The sequence below is a fragment of the Pseudonaja textilis genome, chromosome 2, assembly GCF_049901715.1.
Source record: "Pseudonaja textilis isolate UNSWEBS1 chromosome 2, rPseTex1.2, whole genome shotgun sequence".
Lineage (NCBI taxonomy): Eukaryota > Metazoa > Chordata > Lepidosauria > Squamata > Elapidae > Pseudonaja > Pseudonaja textilis.
In genome coordinates, this window is record NC_141991.1 from 218,228,589 (window position 1) to 218,243,379 (window position 14,791).

General features: G+C 36.9%; 1 long non-coding RNA gene across 1 annotated transcript in view; it reads right to left on the minus strand.

Moving 5' to 3' along the window:
- Nucleotides 1-7,044: 7,044 nt before the first annotated feature.
- LOC148127367 (uncharacterized) overlaps nt 7,045-14,791 on the minus strand; it is a 152,659-nt gene continuing 144,912 nt past the window's right edge. The window contains exon 3 of the long non-coding RNA XR_015742258.1: nt 7,045-7,790. This is a non-coding gene — a long non-coding RNA (uncharacterized LOC148127367). The remainder of the gene's footprint in view (nt 7,791-14,791) is intronic.

A 14,791-nucleotide genomic window follows, 5' to 3' on the forward strand; every position in this document is an offset into this window, starting at 1 on the left:
TATATTTCTTCCCTTAAAAATTCTTCTTCTTCTTATAGATCAGATCTGTCAAGCTCCCAGCCCATGGGCCAGATGCGTCACCTGTTGGCCATGCCCATGCCCGGTTTAGTGAAAGGGAAAAAAAGTCCCAATATGTCACATAATGATGCCCTGACAATGTAAGGTTGACACCCTTGTGATAGATGGATCATAATTTCTTTCTATTGGACCACCCCAAAAGGGGGGTGGGAGAAGCAAAGTACAATGTTATTAGTTTATTTATTTATCTATTATCCTTTCCCATTATGAGTCTTACTTCCAAATAAGAAAAGAACACAATATACAGAAATATTATGTTTTTTTATAGGACAGTGTGGTTAAAAATTAGTCTGGAGAACAGGTTTGAATGCTTCCTAGAGATCTATGAGTTCCTTGCAGTCAGTCATAAGGGTGAATGACTTTGGGGTACTGCAAGAGCTACAACTTTGAAATGGGATCATGGGTCTGTCATAACTTCAAATGAATACTAAGCGACTAGTTGTTCAGCAAGGGCTATCTATATTGTATGTAACATAAATTACTTACATATATGATGAAGATGGTAGTCAACCGTTATTTAAAGCATAAATATGCTTTAAATATGCTTTTAAACCTGCTTGACTGACATAATTGAAATTAATATGTAGTGTTTAATCAGTTGATATTTTCACTTGAAGATTTCCCTTCCCATAGGTCTCAGCAGTTTGTGTTACCATTATCCGATTGATTAGTGTAGATAATCTCTACCCATATTTAGGAAAGTAAAACATTGCTAAAAATAAATAAATAAAAATGCAGATATTAGTAAAACAATTAAATTCTGGCTATAATTTTGCTTATGGACACAACTATGTATTGTTTTGCCATTAAAAAGATCTGGCATAAATATTTAAGTCAATCAATTTCCCATTCACATTTTAGTGAAAAAAATAAGGTTAGGGCTGAGATATTTTGTGTCTGTACAAACACAGACACCAAAATATCAAAATGTGCTGACAGTACATGAGAAGGCAGGAACAGTGCTAATCATTGGGTTTCAGTTGTTATCCATTTCTTTTGTCTCCCCTCTAGAGTATTTGGTGGAAAATTCACAGTGAAGCTTTATTGTTTCAGAAAGGAAGCAGAGATGTGCTGGCTGGCAGGAGGTAAACTTTCCCTGCTTATTGTCCCAGCCCATCTGGTCTGGGAAAAGGAAATGAGCAGTTTGCTTGTTGCAGAGTTTAAAGCACTCAGAACTTCACAAGGTTTGCCTTGTTTATTGAAAGAAGAAGAAAGACACTTCTCATCACAGGAAATTTCTAACCAGGTGCTAGACTAAAAAGTATATTGTTTTGTTCAAATATGACTAGATTTTCTGCTGGCATTTGTACGATGTTCAGGGAGGTTTCTAGAACTCTGTCAGTGCTTGTAGTTTGAATGTTCTGCCTTAACTACTAATACGGGCACTTTTATTGTCCTTAAAAAAGAATCAAATTCTGCCCCAAGCACAGAATGCTTACATATACTATTATTGTTAATGTTACTTGCTCTGATGTACTTGTCCTTGGAATGTGTATGATCAGGACTTTATCAGGAGAGAAAAAGGCTTTCAACTTTTGTACCCAAGCCTATGTCAACTTTCATTATTGGTTTCACGTGCTTTTTTCTTATAGAAATAGTAAACCTCCAATTGGTATCAGCCTGAGCTTGCTAAAGATTATTATAAATGCACTAATACAGCTGGAGGCCATAAATATCTCTCAGTATGAAAGCTGGCTGATGACTTTGGGCCTGTGTCAGCCTCCCATGTAGTCCAGACAGGAAGCATGTTACATTAACAGAGTCTTGCAAATCTGAAATTACAAATCTTACAAAGTCTTTTTTTACTGCGTGATAAGTTTGGGAGAATCCTTTCTCTGCCTATGATTCAACTGTGGCTCTCTATGTACATGGGAAGATAAATAATGTGAATTCACATAATTCATTGAAAATACCAAATTTATAAATGACCTGAAAGGAGAAGAAGGTTCATTTGTTCACATGTCTTGATATCATAAATGACTAATTTTAACAATTCAGAATGAATCATGAACTGAAATTGAAAAGTTGCAGCCAAATCAGCTATGAATCATGTTATGAAGTCTGAGCCTGAAGATAAGTTGGCATTTCAACCAGTTAGCGTCTTAGGAAATACCACAAGCTTCTCAAGATTATGATTTACTTTATTGTATGTCATTTATATGCTGCATTTTGGTCCTACAAATGTTCACCAAGGCAGACTTTTAAAACCTAATACATGCAATACAATAAAATCCAACTTAATTGAATATGAGAGCAGGGGGGAAAAAAAACAGTAAATCAGGAGTCCATATAATAAAACTTCCCATTAGGAGGTAGCTTCCATGTAAAAGTCGGTTGTCATTAACTATCAGGAGTAGCTGTGGACAACTAAATGATATGATCACCTCAGATGAAATCAATCACACAATATTTGGCAGCTTTGAGTAGAAGCAATTTCACATGGGCAAAAATCAATTTTGGCAATATGGAGCAGGAGGACATTATCACTTTGAACAAGATCAACATTTGGCTCCAGTTAGCACAACAAATGTTTCAATAGGAAATAAAAATAAAAATTTGGCCCCAATAAGCAGAAACATATTTTTGTAAAGTAAAAGGACTTATTTTGCAATAGTTAATCACAGCTCATTGAGGAAAAGGAAAACAGACATAGAACCCAGATTTTTAGGATGGGAGAATTAGATTAAAAGCCACATGTAATCTACTGCAATGGAGGGTGGACTTTTGTCAATGGAATGGGGAAGTCTTGGTGTGATCCAGCTGATCCTCAAGAAGGCTTTAAGTTCCTGAAAGAAAGTATCTGAAATGCGGGGGGGAGGCCTAGAAACATTCATCACTAGGTGTGGGTGATAGTCATAGGTAGTCTGAAATATTTGAAGCCATGAACTGAATCATTGTCAATAAACTCAATCATAAGTAAAGGATTGGATCAGTTTATTGTTGATAGTTTAGATAAAAATGAAATTAAGTTTGGAGGTTCAAACTGAATTGCATGGAACCCTAGAGTTTGGTAAATATTTGAGTAGGTGTTACAAGTAAAGGAAGAACAAAAACTTATATGAGAGGGACAAAAGAGGGGCAGGGATTTTCAACAGAGGATTAAGCCTTAGTCTCTAGAAAAGTGACTTTCCCCTACTCCCTCTCTGATTTAGTCCCTTGTGATAAGAGCTCCTCCCTCACTTAATTACTTAGAAAGATTGCTATAAACACCCCTGAAGAAATAAAGCAGAGGCAGAAGTGCATAGCTGCAGGTATCTATGTGTTTTCCCTCTGGATACTTACAAACAGGTTTTTTCTACCCTTCTCTTTACCAGGATTTGAGGTGGGGGGAATTCTCCACAGGGGACTAAGTAGGGGAAACCTCAAATACACTAAGTGTTCCCATTTTGACACAATTCTTTGGGCCCTTCAATTCCAATGCCCCCTGGCATTCATAAGCCTCACCTATCTTGATCAAGAGCACTGGGAGTTTTGTTTTTAATGAACAAATTCCATGACCTGAAAAAGATTACCTCAGAGCAATAGATTTAAATCTTTTTCAGGTCATGGAATTTGTTCATTAAAAACAAAACTCCCAGTGCTCTTGATCAAGATAGGTGAGGCTTCTCATCAGAATAAAGAGAGAGGTTCCCTGAGGATGGGCTCCAGCACAACTCCAAAAGCTAGGAAAACAAAACCTCTGCTCCCAGTGACTGATCTAGATTGGGTCTTGCAATATTATCCTGGGGCGCATATATTTGCCTTCATCTGTAACATTATATTCTTCATTTATTCATCTGACCATGAATTATGAGTAGAGGACAGGGAGAGCTTTGCATTCCAAAAGTTAAAGTCTTCCCCAAAACTCTTCAGAATTTGGACTTCTGACAAAGATTGGATAAAACTTGAACCAGAAAATGAACAGGTAAGCTGTCTGGGAAAAAAACATGAAGAATCTTAACCAATTAAGAACCATTCATGTTGGCCCCAGACTCATAAAAATGTACAGTAAAGCTACATGAACTGGATCCCAAGATTTCTGTGAGGAGGAGAGAGGGAGAGTATGCAATAGTCCAAGGAGATTACTGGCCAGAAACTTGGCAGAATGACAAGTGGAGCAAGAAACTACATAAGAATTGACATCTGCCCTTGCAGAGGAAATGAACTTCTCAATCAGCAAATCATCTTGCTACACAATAAAAAGTTATTCACAAAATTAATATGGTTCATAAATAATGTTTTTTTTTTCTAGCAGGAAAGTTTTGATTTTACATTAGATAGTGGTTTTTTGTAGGAAACTAAGCTCCAGGAATAAGATTGATTGTGCAGTCACCAAATCAATGGGGAGCTGATCTTTGCTTCTCCTTTTCAAAGCACATCAGCTCAGTCTGCATATTTGGCAAGCAAATAAAGTGGGTGCACTTGCGGAAGAATAATGAATGGTGTTGAGGCTTGTCTCCTACAGAATGTATCTTGCATCCCAGGTATTAAAGCTTATATAATCCAGTCCCAAAGTATCTGTACATTGAGTCTATACCTATTGAGAAATGCATTGAGAAAATTAAATAAAATTTCATGGGCTCCTCCTGATTGCCAATGTTGTATTGTAAACTTCTATACTGTCTGTAATAGGTCATCAGCATATGAACAGGACATCAAAAGTTTCATTTCTAATGGGGGTTTGGTCATGCTGTGTAGCCAGCTCACACTAGAAGAGTCAGTGAGGTTACCTATAGCAAGGGTCACCAACCTTTTGGACTTCAGGGACCACCAAATTCATAATTTTAAATCCCGTGGACCAGAGACCTTGGGAAAATCCAAAAAAAGTCTGCAGGAAAATTTCCCACCCCATTTTCCTACCAATTGATCATTCTTTATTTGGGATTGCAGGATACCGTCTCCAGCTCCATTCTTGGGGAGAGAGAGAGAGAGAGAGAGAGAGAGAGAGAGAGAGAGAGAGAGACTTTTGGCTTCATGCAAGGAAAGCAGCAGAAGCAGCAGAAGTCTTTCTTTTTCTTCCCCAAAACTCCCCCAGAAATGAGTCTTTGTGAAACTTGTCATGCCAGTGCAGTCTCTTGGAGCAGGATGCCTTGCAGGGTTCCAAAGACTCATTTCCTGCAGAGTTTGGGGGTAAGAAAGAAAGACTTTTGCTGCTTTCCTTGTCTGCAGTCTAAAGCAGAAGAAGAAAGAAGTGGAAAGAAGCACCCTGGTGGCCAGTTGAGGCACGTGGGGTGTGTGGGGCAACTTCCCCCCCTCCACCCTTCCCCCCTCCCTTCATTGCCTTGTGTTGTTCACAATGCATGTGGATGGTGCAGCCTTGTTAACTGCTTTGAGGGGAGGATGCTTTGGAGGTGACATTTTTCTGCACACCACCAAAATTTTCTCGCGGACCACCAGTGGCCCCTGGCCCACTGGTTGCTGACCACTGGCCTATAGTGCCAATAGATGCTTGAAATCTGGAAGGCCACTGGATGGCTTCAAACAGATACAGTAAAAGTAAATCTAATGGTAATTAGGGGGAGTCAAGGAGTCAGTGCGTATGACAGAGGCTGTGTTTGTATAAGACAAGTATGGATTATGGGATTTGTGCTCATTTTCTTAGGCAAGTTGTGTCCAAGCCCCACATTCACAAAAAGGACACTTCAAACTGTTGTTTCTCAGCAGCAACAAATGATTCTGAGCATTTTATTTGCATGCTTATGTACAGCGGATTGTGCTGTGTCTATGTATATACATAGTTTTATATGTGTGCATGTATAAAACTGGAGTTTATGAAAGATGGGTAAGTGGGCAATACATCTTCAAACAAAAATGTAGCATCAATTAACCTTTTTTTCCCCTGAAATTGGTTTCTAGTGAAAAAATCATGGATTCAAACAACTGTGTTTTGTTAGTTAGCTCTACCAATCAAAATTGTATGGAGAGATGAAACCAAGGAAAACAATAGGCAAAGGCCCATTTATATTCTTACCAGCCATTTTTTTTTTAAAGATGAATGCATATCCTCATATGCTGAATTCAGAGCATAGGCAGAGATACCTGTGGGAAAAGAGGGTCCTTCAAATAAGCTCATCTCAAGTGATTTAGGTATTAGTAGATAATACTCAGCACTTTGAATTGTGCATAGAAACAAATTGGAAGCCAAGGCGGGTTATGTATAAAGCAGCAAGTGCAACTTGTCCTTTCTGTAAAGAACATTTCTCATACTAGAAATACCACAGAGATAAATGCTATGTACAACTGGCCTTCAAAATTCTCTACTGGGGGTAGGGATGAGATACTATTTCACAAATTGTATCTCAGAGAAAAACATATGTTTTCAGTTTGTCAAGGTGAAACTAAATATTAGCAATGGAAGTAGCTCATTTTTTCCCAAATGTTTTGCTACAGTGTTTCCAACAGCTGCTGCAGTTGTAATGAATGACAACTGAAAAAGTATTAGCAGCCTTTTCTTTCCATGATGCCCAGGCCACCTCTTCTCCATGTTCTGACTTCTAGACCAGTTAATCCAGTATCTCCATAAAGTCTGTAGTTTTCAACAGGAAAGGAAATATATCAGAAATCTGTTTTATTATATTACTGGATAAATTGATTCCGTAAAAAGTACCTTGGCTACTAGTAGTAAAAATGTAAAAGCCTTATATATTTTTTTCATCTTTAGTGGAAGATAGAATCATTTTATCTGTAAAGCTTCCCAAAATTTCTTCTTCCAGAACTTCAGTTTTTATACCTTCTTTAACGAGAATATGAAATGGAATGATTTTTTGCCTATAATTTTTATTAAAACACTTAAACAGGAAGATAAAAACTAACACAAACTAATATAAAGTAAGAAAGAGAAAGGAAAAAAATCAAAGAAATTGCAAGAAATGCAAGAAAAGAAAAAAGTTAAAGAAAAAATAGGAAACAATGAAAAGGAATATAAAGAAATAATTTCCTTTATTCTTCACAGCAATTTTAAGTATGAATATATTTTAACTTCTCTCTTTTAAGATTATATCTTAATACACATATTAAGTTCATTTTTTTTTATTTTTATGCAAAAAGTTGATAAGAAGCTTCTAGTAACCAATAAATGTAGTTTTTTTCACTAAAGTCATTTCCGCAAAATCTGTCAACTTCAATAACCATTCCTTCATAGTAAATAGTATCAAATTTTTCCATCTGTGCATATAGTAAAGAATATGAAATTAATTGAGTGATGTGGCATCAAATCATTTTCAGTTCTTTGTAATCGCATAGATAGATTTGCTCCATGATAATCTATCCCTAACCTGGCCTTTCACGTTTTTCAACTGTACCCTTATCTCCATTACCCACCTTACTGCTGGTCATCCTCTTCTGTTCTTTAACTTTTCTAGCATTACAATCTTATCCAGAGAGTTAGACCTTCATATGATATGTTCAAAATAAATTGAACTTACTCATTTGTGCCCCAAGTAAGAACTCTGGGTTGATTCATTTGATCCATTGGTTTGTTTTCTTAGCTGTTCATGGTGTTCTCGGGAGCCTTGTCCAATGTCCAAAAGCTTCAATACTTTTCCTATTTACTTCTTCCAAGTCCAACTTTTGCTTCCATAGAGGGCCACAGGGAATATGATGGCTTGCAATATTCTGATATTTGTAGATACAGACATCTCATGGCATCTAAATATATAATAGTTTTCAAAGTCTTCATGGCTGCTTTGCTAGGTGCTAATCTGTGGTATATTTCTTGACTGCTACTTTGTTTACTGTTAAGGGAACATGAAAAGTACAGAAGACATTAAGAAATTGATTGATTTTATTTTGGGAGAAAAGTAATGATTTAGTAGTTCTTTTTAACTCTATGAATGCTATACTGCCTGTTGTCCACTTCTGGGTTTTGTAGGAAACAGCTTACAGTTTCATCAGTTAAGTATATGTTCTATGATTTATAAATATAATTATTACCTATGTAGTCTTCATCCAAGCTGACAACAAAAGGATAAATATAGTGTATAGAGCAGTCCCTCTAGTTATACCATGAACATGACATATGTCATCCTGTGATAAATTGGCTCTGTGTCTGTTCAATTTGAAATCTAAAGCTCTGGAGGCAGAGGTGTTAGGAAGTAGGCATAATTCTGGCAAACAGAGGCCTCAGATGCACAAAATTAGTGTGCGTGGAGTAGATAACAGAGAGTAAGAGCGAGACAAAAAGGAAGTTTGCACACATTTGATGACTTCCTGGGGTCTAGATGGTATTGGCAGATGTTAGGTATGAAAAAACATCTGTAAGCATGATAATGAATGTTACCAGAATTTGAAGTGACAACTGTCTCAAGCACAAATGCTACCTTGTCTCTCCATTTGCATACCAATTAAATGAAAAAGTAAATATTGGGTTCAGAATTTGTTTGACAACTGTTTACACACTTCACCTGGATCAGGATTTTGGCTGCTCAACAGCTGCAGCATCAAATAATGATTCAAGTAGAAATAGGCACCCAGGCTGCTACTAAGTGTTTCACTTTAAACTAAAATTAGAGATGGGTCAAGGTGGTTAAGAAACATGTGTGGGGTCTGCCATGGGCTCCTGAGATCTTATTACAGTATGTCATGGTTGATTTGAACTGTCTCAGTCAGTTGGAAGTTGATAATGAGAGCATGAGTGTTTCAAAATACTGATGTGCACACTTTTTGGGATGAACTGTTTCCATGTTTTTCCCAACATTTTCAAAACAATGATTTATTAACTTTAGAAATATCCTTCAGTCTGCACATATGTGCATAGCATTACAATTGTTTTTTTTTCAGACCAAGAACAAATAAATTCGTATTCATTTTCTATCAGTCTTTCAAAGTAGACAGGATCTGCATAACAACTATAGAACAATATTTTATCAAGATAGGCTGCAATAAAAGAATCTTGCAAGTCTATCAGTGTTTTTCCTTCTTTCCCTCTTTGAAAAGTTGGCAGGCTGAGAGTCTCTTAATAACACAGCTTTTTTGGATTTAACACATTTCTTTTGCCATTCTTCTGCATGGTTTCTATATTCCTTCTTCAAGGTCAGTCTCCTGGCTCCATGTATTTTCATTCTGAAGCAGGTGTAGAAAGTAAAGTAGAAGAAAGCAAGATGGACTTCTCGTATCATGCAAACTGCATGCAAAAGCAGCACAGGTGCAATCATGCTAAACCTCACATGAGTTTAAACAAGCAATTGAGTATTTTAAATTTTAATTTAAGCAATAAATTGTGTTTTTTTCTAAGTACTATAGCAGGGAGTATCAAACCCTCAGCGTTACAGCGGCATCACAGCAGCATCATGAGACGTATCAGGACTTTTTCCCCTTCGCTAAACCGAGTGGGGCCAGCACATGATGAAACTGGCCCACAGACAGCAAGTTTGACACCCCTGTACTATAGGTAAGCTAGTGAGGAGCAGGCCATGGAACAAACAAAAGGGTGGTTTTCTTTTCTCCCTTATCTTCTCTTTGGATGTGCACCAGAGCATCCACTACTTTTGTGTGTTGAACAGCCTCAATAACAACACATTCTGTCTTTCTTACAGGATTCAGTAAGATGATTTCTGACTGTGTGTAGAGTCTGTGGGTCTGAAAGAGTGGCAACCATCTTGCCATACACAATGCCTTCAGTATAATTTTGGACTGAAATATCACCTATAGGAAAGATGAATGACATCATTCACTCTGGGCCAAATAACGGTGAAGACATTCAACAACTCCAAAGAAGCTTCTCACTTCTGGAACAGCTGACACATAGCATTGTTCAGGATGAAAGTGAGACTGTCAGCAGCACAATGGATGCGTGTAAGTCTTGATTATCTACTATAATTCTAGCTTTGACACCAATCTACAGTCCACTCATTGTTCCAGTTCCATTATAACCTTGGTCTATTTTGCTGTGTCCAGTCCATTATTTCCAAAGGTGCTTAAAATTCTATGTGTCAAGCAGCTCCTGAGTGATCTACTTCCAAAAAGCCACAGAAGGACTCTTTATACTCAGGCAATACTCACTTGATGGCTATCTGTAGTTACATTGTCAATCACCTAGTTAAGCTGACCTTTTAAATAATATCTTGGGTTGTAGACATGATTATAAAGAAAAATTGACCTTTCCTTATACATTTTATGATTCCATCCCTGACAGAGTTAAAAAGAACATTAATCAATTCATTTTGCATGTCATAAGACAGGTATGTTATTGTTCTCTCTTTCATACTCAACAGTTTGCCCATCACAGGATCATATTTTTCAAAGAAGCTAATAACTAGGAGTGTCATGTATAAGGAAGCAGCCATGAACACTGAAATTATAAATACATTATAAAGTAAACAAATTTCCTAGATCTACCTGAGTATATATTATACTTCTAGTGACTTCCAAAGGTAAGGTAAAGTCAAGTCAGGATCAAGATACTCATAATTGGATTGTATAGGACAGTAGTGGACAGGGAAAGAGACAAAGATCAGATTGCCCTGATCTTCTAGAACAGGGATGTCAAATGCAGGCTGACAGGCTGCATCCAGCCTGTGGGATGCTTAGATCTCATCCACAGGGTTGCCCTGGAAACAGCAAAGCACCTGACTGTGGTGCCTCTGCCAGAAAAATGGAGCTCAGGAGGGCCACGTGCTTTCTTCCTGGGCTTCATTTTCCCCGACAGAGGATTGCAGGAGGCTGTTGCAGCTGGAAATGGAGCTCATGAGGGCTGTGCATGGCCCTTCTCAGCTCCGTTTTTTTTCTGGCAGAGAGTTGCAGGAGGCTATCGCAGCTGGAAACGGAGCTTGGGAGCCCATTTTTGCTGGCTGAGTGCTTGGGCTGCCATAACACCACCGACATGAGTGTTGTCAAGCTGGCCATGTCCACCCTGGCCACCCCCCGCCCAGGACCCCAAGGTTAAGCACAACTCTGATGTGGCCCTCAATAAAATCGAGTTTGACACCCCTGTTCTAGAAGCAAGAATGAAATAATAGCAATAACCAGAAATCCACGAATAGAAAGTCAGAGACAGTCTACTTTACAAAGTATTGCATGTAGATCTTACTGCTTATATATGATAGAAAATTTATTGTCTTAGAGTTCATTGCAAATATTGTCTATCTACAACTTTCTTACTCTTCCCCTTCCTCTCAGCCCAGTCACTCTCCTTTCAAATAATTTGCAATTTAATTCTTCTAGTATTTCTTTTATTCTGGTCAATCACTTTTATAATCATTCCATATTCATTCAGCACCCATTCATTCTTGATTGTATCCCTTCTTGTTTTACCACACACATGCTTCTGAAGTTCCTACTGTAATCATACTCAGTTCTCATTTCTAAGTAGCCAGGAACACAGTCTTACATATACCTTTCAACAAACATTTATTTCTTGCAGAAGACAATGTACCTCCCATTATATTTCTAACATTTGCACATTCTAAAATATCCCAATTTTCCATATTTAATAAGCATTCTACTCACATATCAATTCTTTTGCTTTGCTTTTTAATGTTTATTTACAACTTGCAATTGTTCTCTTCATGTTCCCATGAAGCACAACTACCTTGAGTTTTGACAGACTAATTTTCAGGTTCTTATATACCTCTGCATTAGTCAGTTTAATAATTCTTTAAAATAACTCAGGTTATTAGTGAAGAATATCGTAGAAGGTTCATACAGTTTGGAAGCATTACTGCTTCAGACAGGAAGGAGGTACATAGAGTGGTAGGATGGCAGAGAAGATCATTGGCAGTTCACCTTCGTCTATCCAGGACATAGCATGTAAGCGATGCTTGAGCATGGTCCGCAATATTGTCTGGGACATTGTACGTCCTCTTCATGGCCTGTTTTCCTTGTTACCTTCTGGGAGGAGGCTATCTTATCTATCTATCTAAAGTTATCTACAGGTACTATCACATCCCAAATTAAATTTAACATCATCATACGCATTCACTGTATAACTATCCATAAACATATTAAACAGCCAGGTGGATATCACATATTCATGCCTTACTCCTTGCTCAGAATTTGCTATTATTATTTCTATCAAACTGCAACTGAAAAGATTCTTAGTGGCATCCAAAAACAAATAATTAATTGCTGTCCTTGCCCTCTTAAAGAGCTTCTCCCAGAGAAATTCATGGTATCCATGAGGTTCAAAAAAGCCCTCAAGACCTGGCTGTGTTCCCAATCCCGAGGAGCCCATATTATGTTTTTCTTGGATGTTTGTTTTAATGGTATGACAAGATTCTTTTTGACCAAGTTGCCTTGTCTTATTTTATGTGTTTTTAATTGTCATTCCATTATTGGTTGGATATTGAGTTTTTTTCTGGGGATGATAATGATGATGATGATTACGCATGCCCCACAACTATATCCTACCTGCATGCTATCTATAATAAATAGCATTTATTCATACAAAAAAGAAAGTATATATATATAAAAATTATAAAAAAGTTTATATAAAAAAGAAAACAAAAACCCAAACATGTAATTCTACTGTATAGCGCAGAAAATGAAAAAAACCTTGAAAAGCTACATCTATTTTGTTTATTTCAAGAGAGGTGCTTCATGTGTTCCTTCCTCTGAAGGATTTGCATAGTTCCAGATTGTAATCAAATACTATTCAAAATATGGAAAGGGGAAGAAAAATCTCATTTTATTTCCCAGTTTTTACTTGTTTCTCTATGTGTCTGAGTGTACATTTTAATATCTATAGCAAAGTGAATATGCTTTTTAAATATCTTAACATACCTTAAATGTTATGGAGGCAATCAACTTGAATACACCTAGATGTGTTAAATATGTCTGTATTCAAATCTTACTACAAATTAAGATAAACTATATCTTTTAAAAAGCGAAACAATAGAGATTAACTCATTTATATGGCACTTTACAAATCACAAAAAAACAATATGTCAGTGCAAAGTTCCAACAGTTTCATGATTTGAAAGCACAAATACTGATAACAGATATCTTGAATTTATTGTGAAAAGAGTCACTACTCTGTAATACATGCCAGCAACAAAAATGTTATTGTTCTTTTAGTGACTGTAGATCTTTGGTTTATTATTAGCATTTTGCATTTTCTAATGCTCTTTTTCCTTAACTCTTACAAAGATGTTGATGTCTTAACCATTTTTTCAAAATGTGAAGAATAAGAATTTCCTAGGGAGTTCTACTATATTGCAAGATCAGTGTAATAGACTGAGCTTATTGTAGGTGTGCATTATCTTTGCCTTAGTCTTCTGCCTGTTTAACCTTTCATTTACTCTAGTTTTTATTTTATTTTATTTCTAGGGATGTAAGTAACCAAGCTCAGCAGAATCATACAGAGAGCTGGGAATACACCTGAGGAAAGAATTCCATTAATAGCTGTTCAAATGTTTCAATGCATTTGCTTTGAGCTTTGCCATCTACCTCCTGTGCTCATATATGTTGTAAAGCATTTGTGATCAAACCAAGTAAGCAGAAACAAGATGTTAAATCAATGTACTTTAAAGATTCTGATAGATTTATTTATCATATTAATTCAATTCAAATATAGCATGCAACACAAAAAGATCCACTGCAATATTCATAAGTACCATTGATGACTCAAACATTTTTTTAACCACTAAATCTAAAATGTGACTTTGTTTTGAAGCCCCTGGTGCAAATTAGAATAATAGGGGTGTCACTATTGTGATAGCAGGCATTGTTTCGGGATTGCCATCTTTGTTCTGTAACAGTGTTGTGACATATCACTCAGAGACATTGAGATTACTTGAAGGAAGCCAATTGTTGCTATAGAGCAGGAGTCTCCAACCTTGGCAACTTTAAGACTTGTGGACTTCAACTCCCAGAGGGTTCCTTGGCCAGCTTCTGGGAGTTGAAGTCCACAAGTCTTAAAGTTGCCAAGGTTGGAAACCCCTGCTATAGAGGCCATGTATGTGTAAACTCTCACCATTTGGCACGCCAAGACAGAAGAAATTATTGTTTTTTGTAAAACGCATGTTACCCATCATAATCTAAACCAATTCTGAGCACACTGAAGCACTACAAACAACAGAGACTCAAAAAACCGATTGAGGAAAAGATTGTGCAATGCATCAAGGCAATAATGTTGTCTTCTCTGTACAGCCCCAAATCAGATGCAATCACTGAAAAAATTAATATTTTTTCTCTTCCTGAATGCTACAACATAAATTTTCAGTTGGCATTTTTATAATGTCTTATCAGTTTCAACCTTTGACCCATGCTCAAGCTGCTTACCATCAGGGTTCAGCATACACAATCATTCCTATATCATGGTACATCATGAACTTTCACAGAGGACAGGATTCTTTTAGGTGTAATATATCAAGCACATGGAATACTCTAATTCCATGCTTCTACCAGCATTAATGGAAATGCTGGTCAGGTATGAGAAAATCTCTCTCAGAATTTCCTGGAACTGACCTGGATTCATCTGCCTTTAAGGAAACAGGAAACTACTATAAGAATGTTACTTTACGTAGCCATTCAGGACAAGGTACTTGGATTGAAAATTTTTATACATTCAGTTAGTCTAAGGCAGTTTCTCAACCTTGGCAACTTTAAGATGTGAAGATTTCTTGCTGTCTGAGTAACTATGGGAGCTGAAGTCCACAAATCTCAAAGTTGCAGAAGTTAAGAAATACTGATCGAAGATATACAGTTAGATCCAAAGTTGACACCTGATACCAATCATTAATTGCATCATAAAAGCAAATTAGCTTTATGTAACATATAACATAACATATGCAAATTG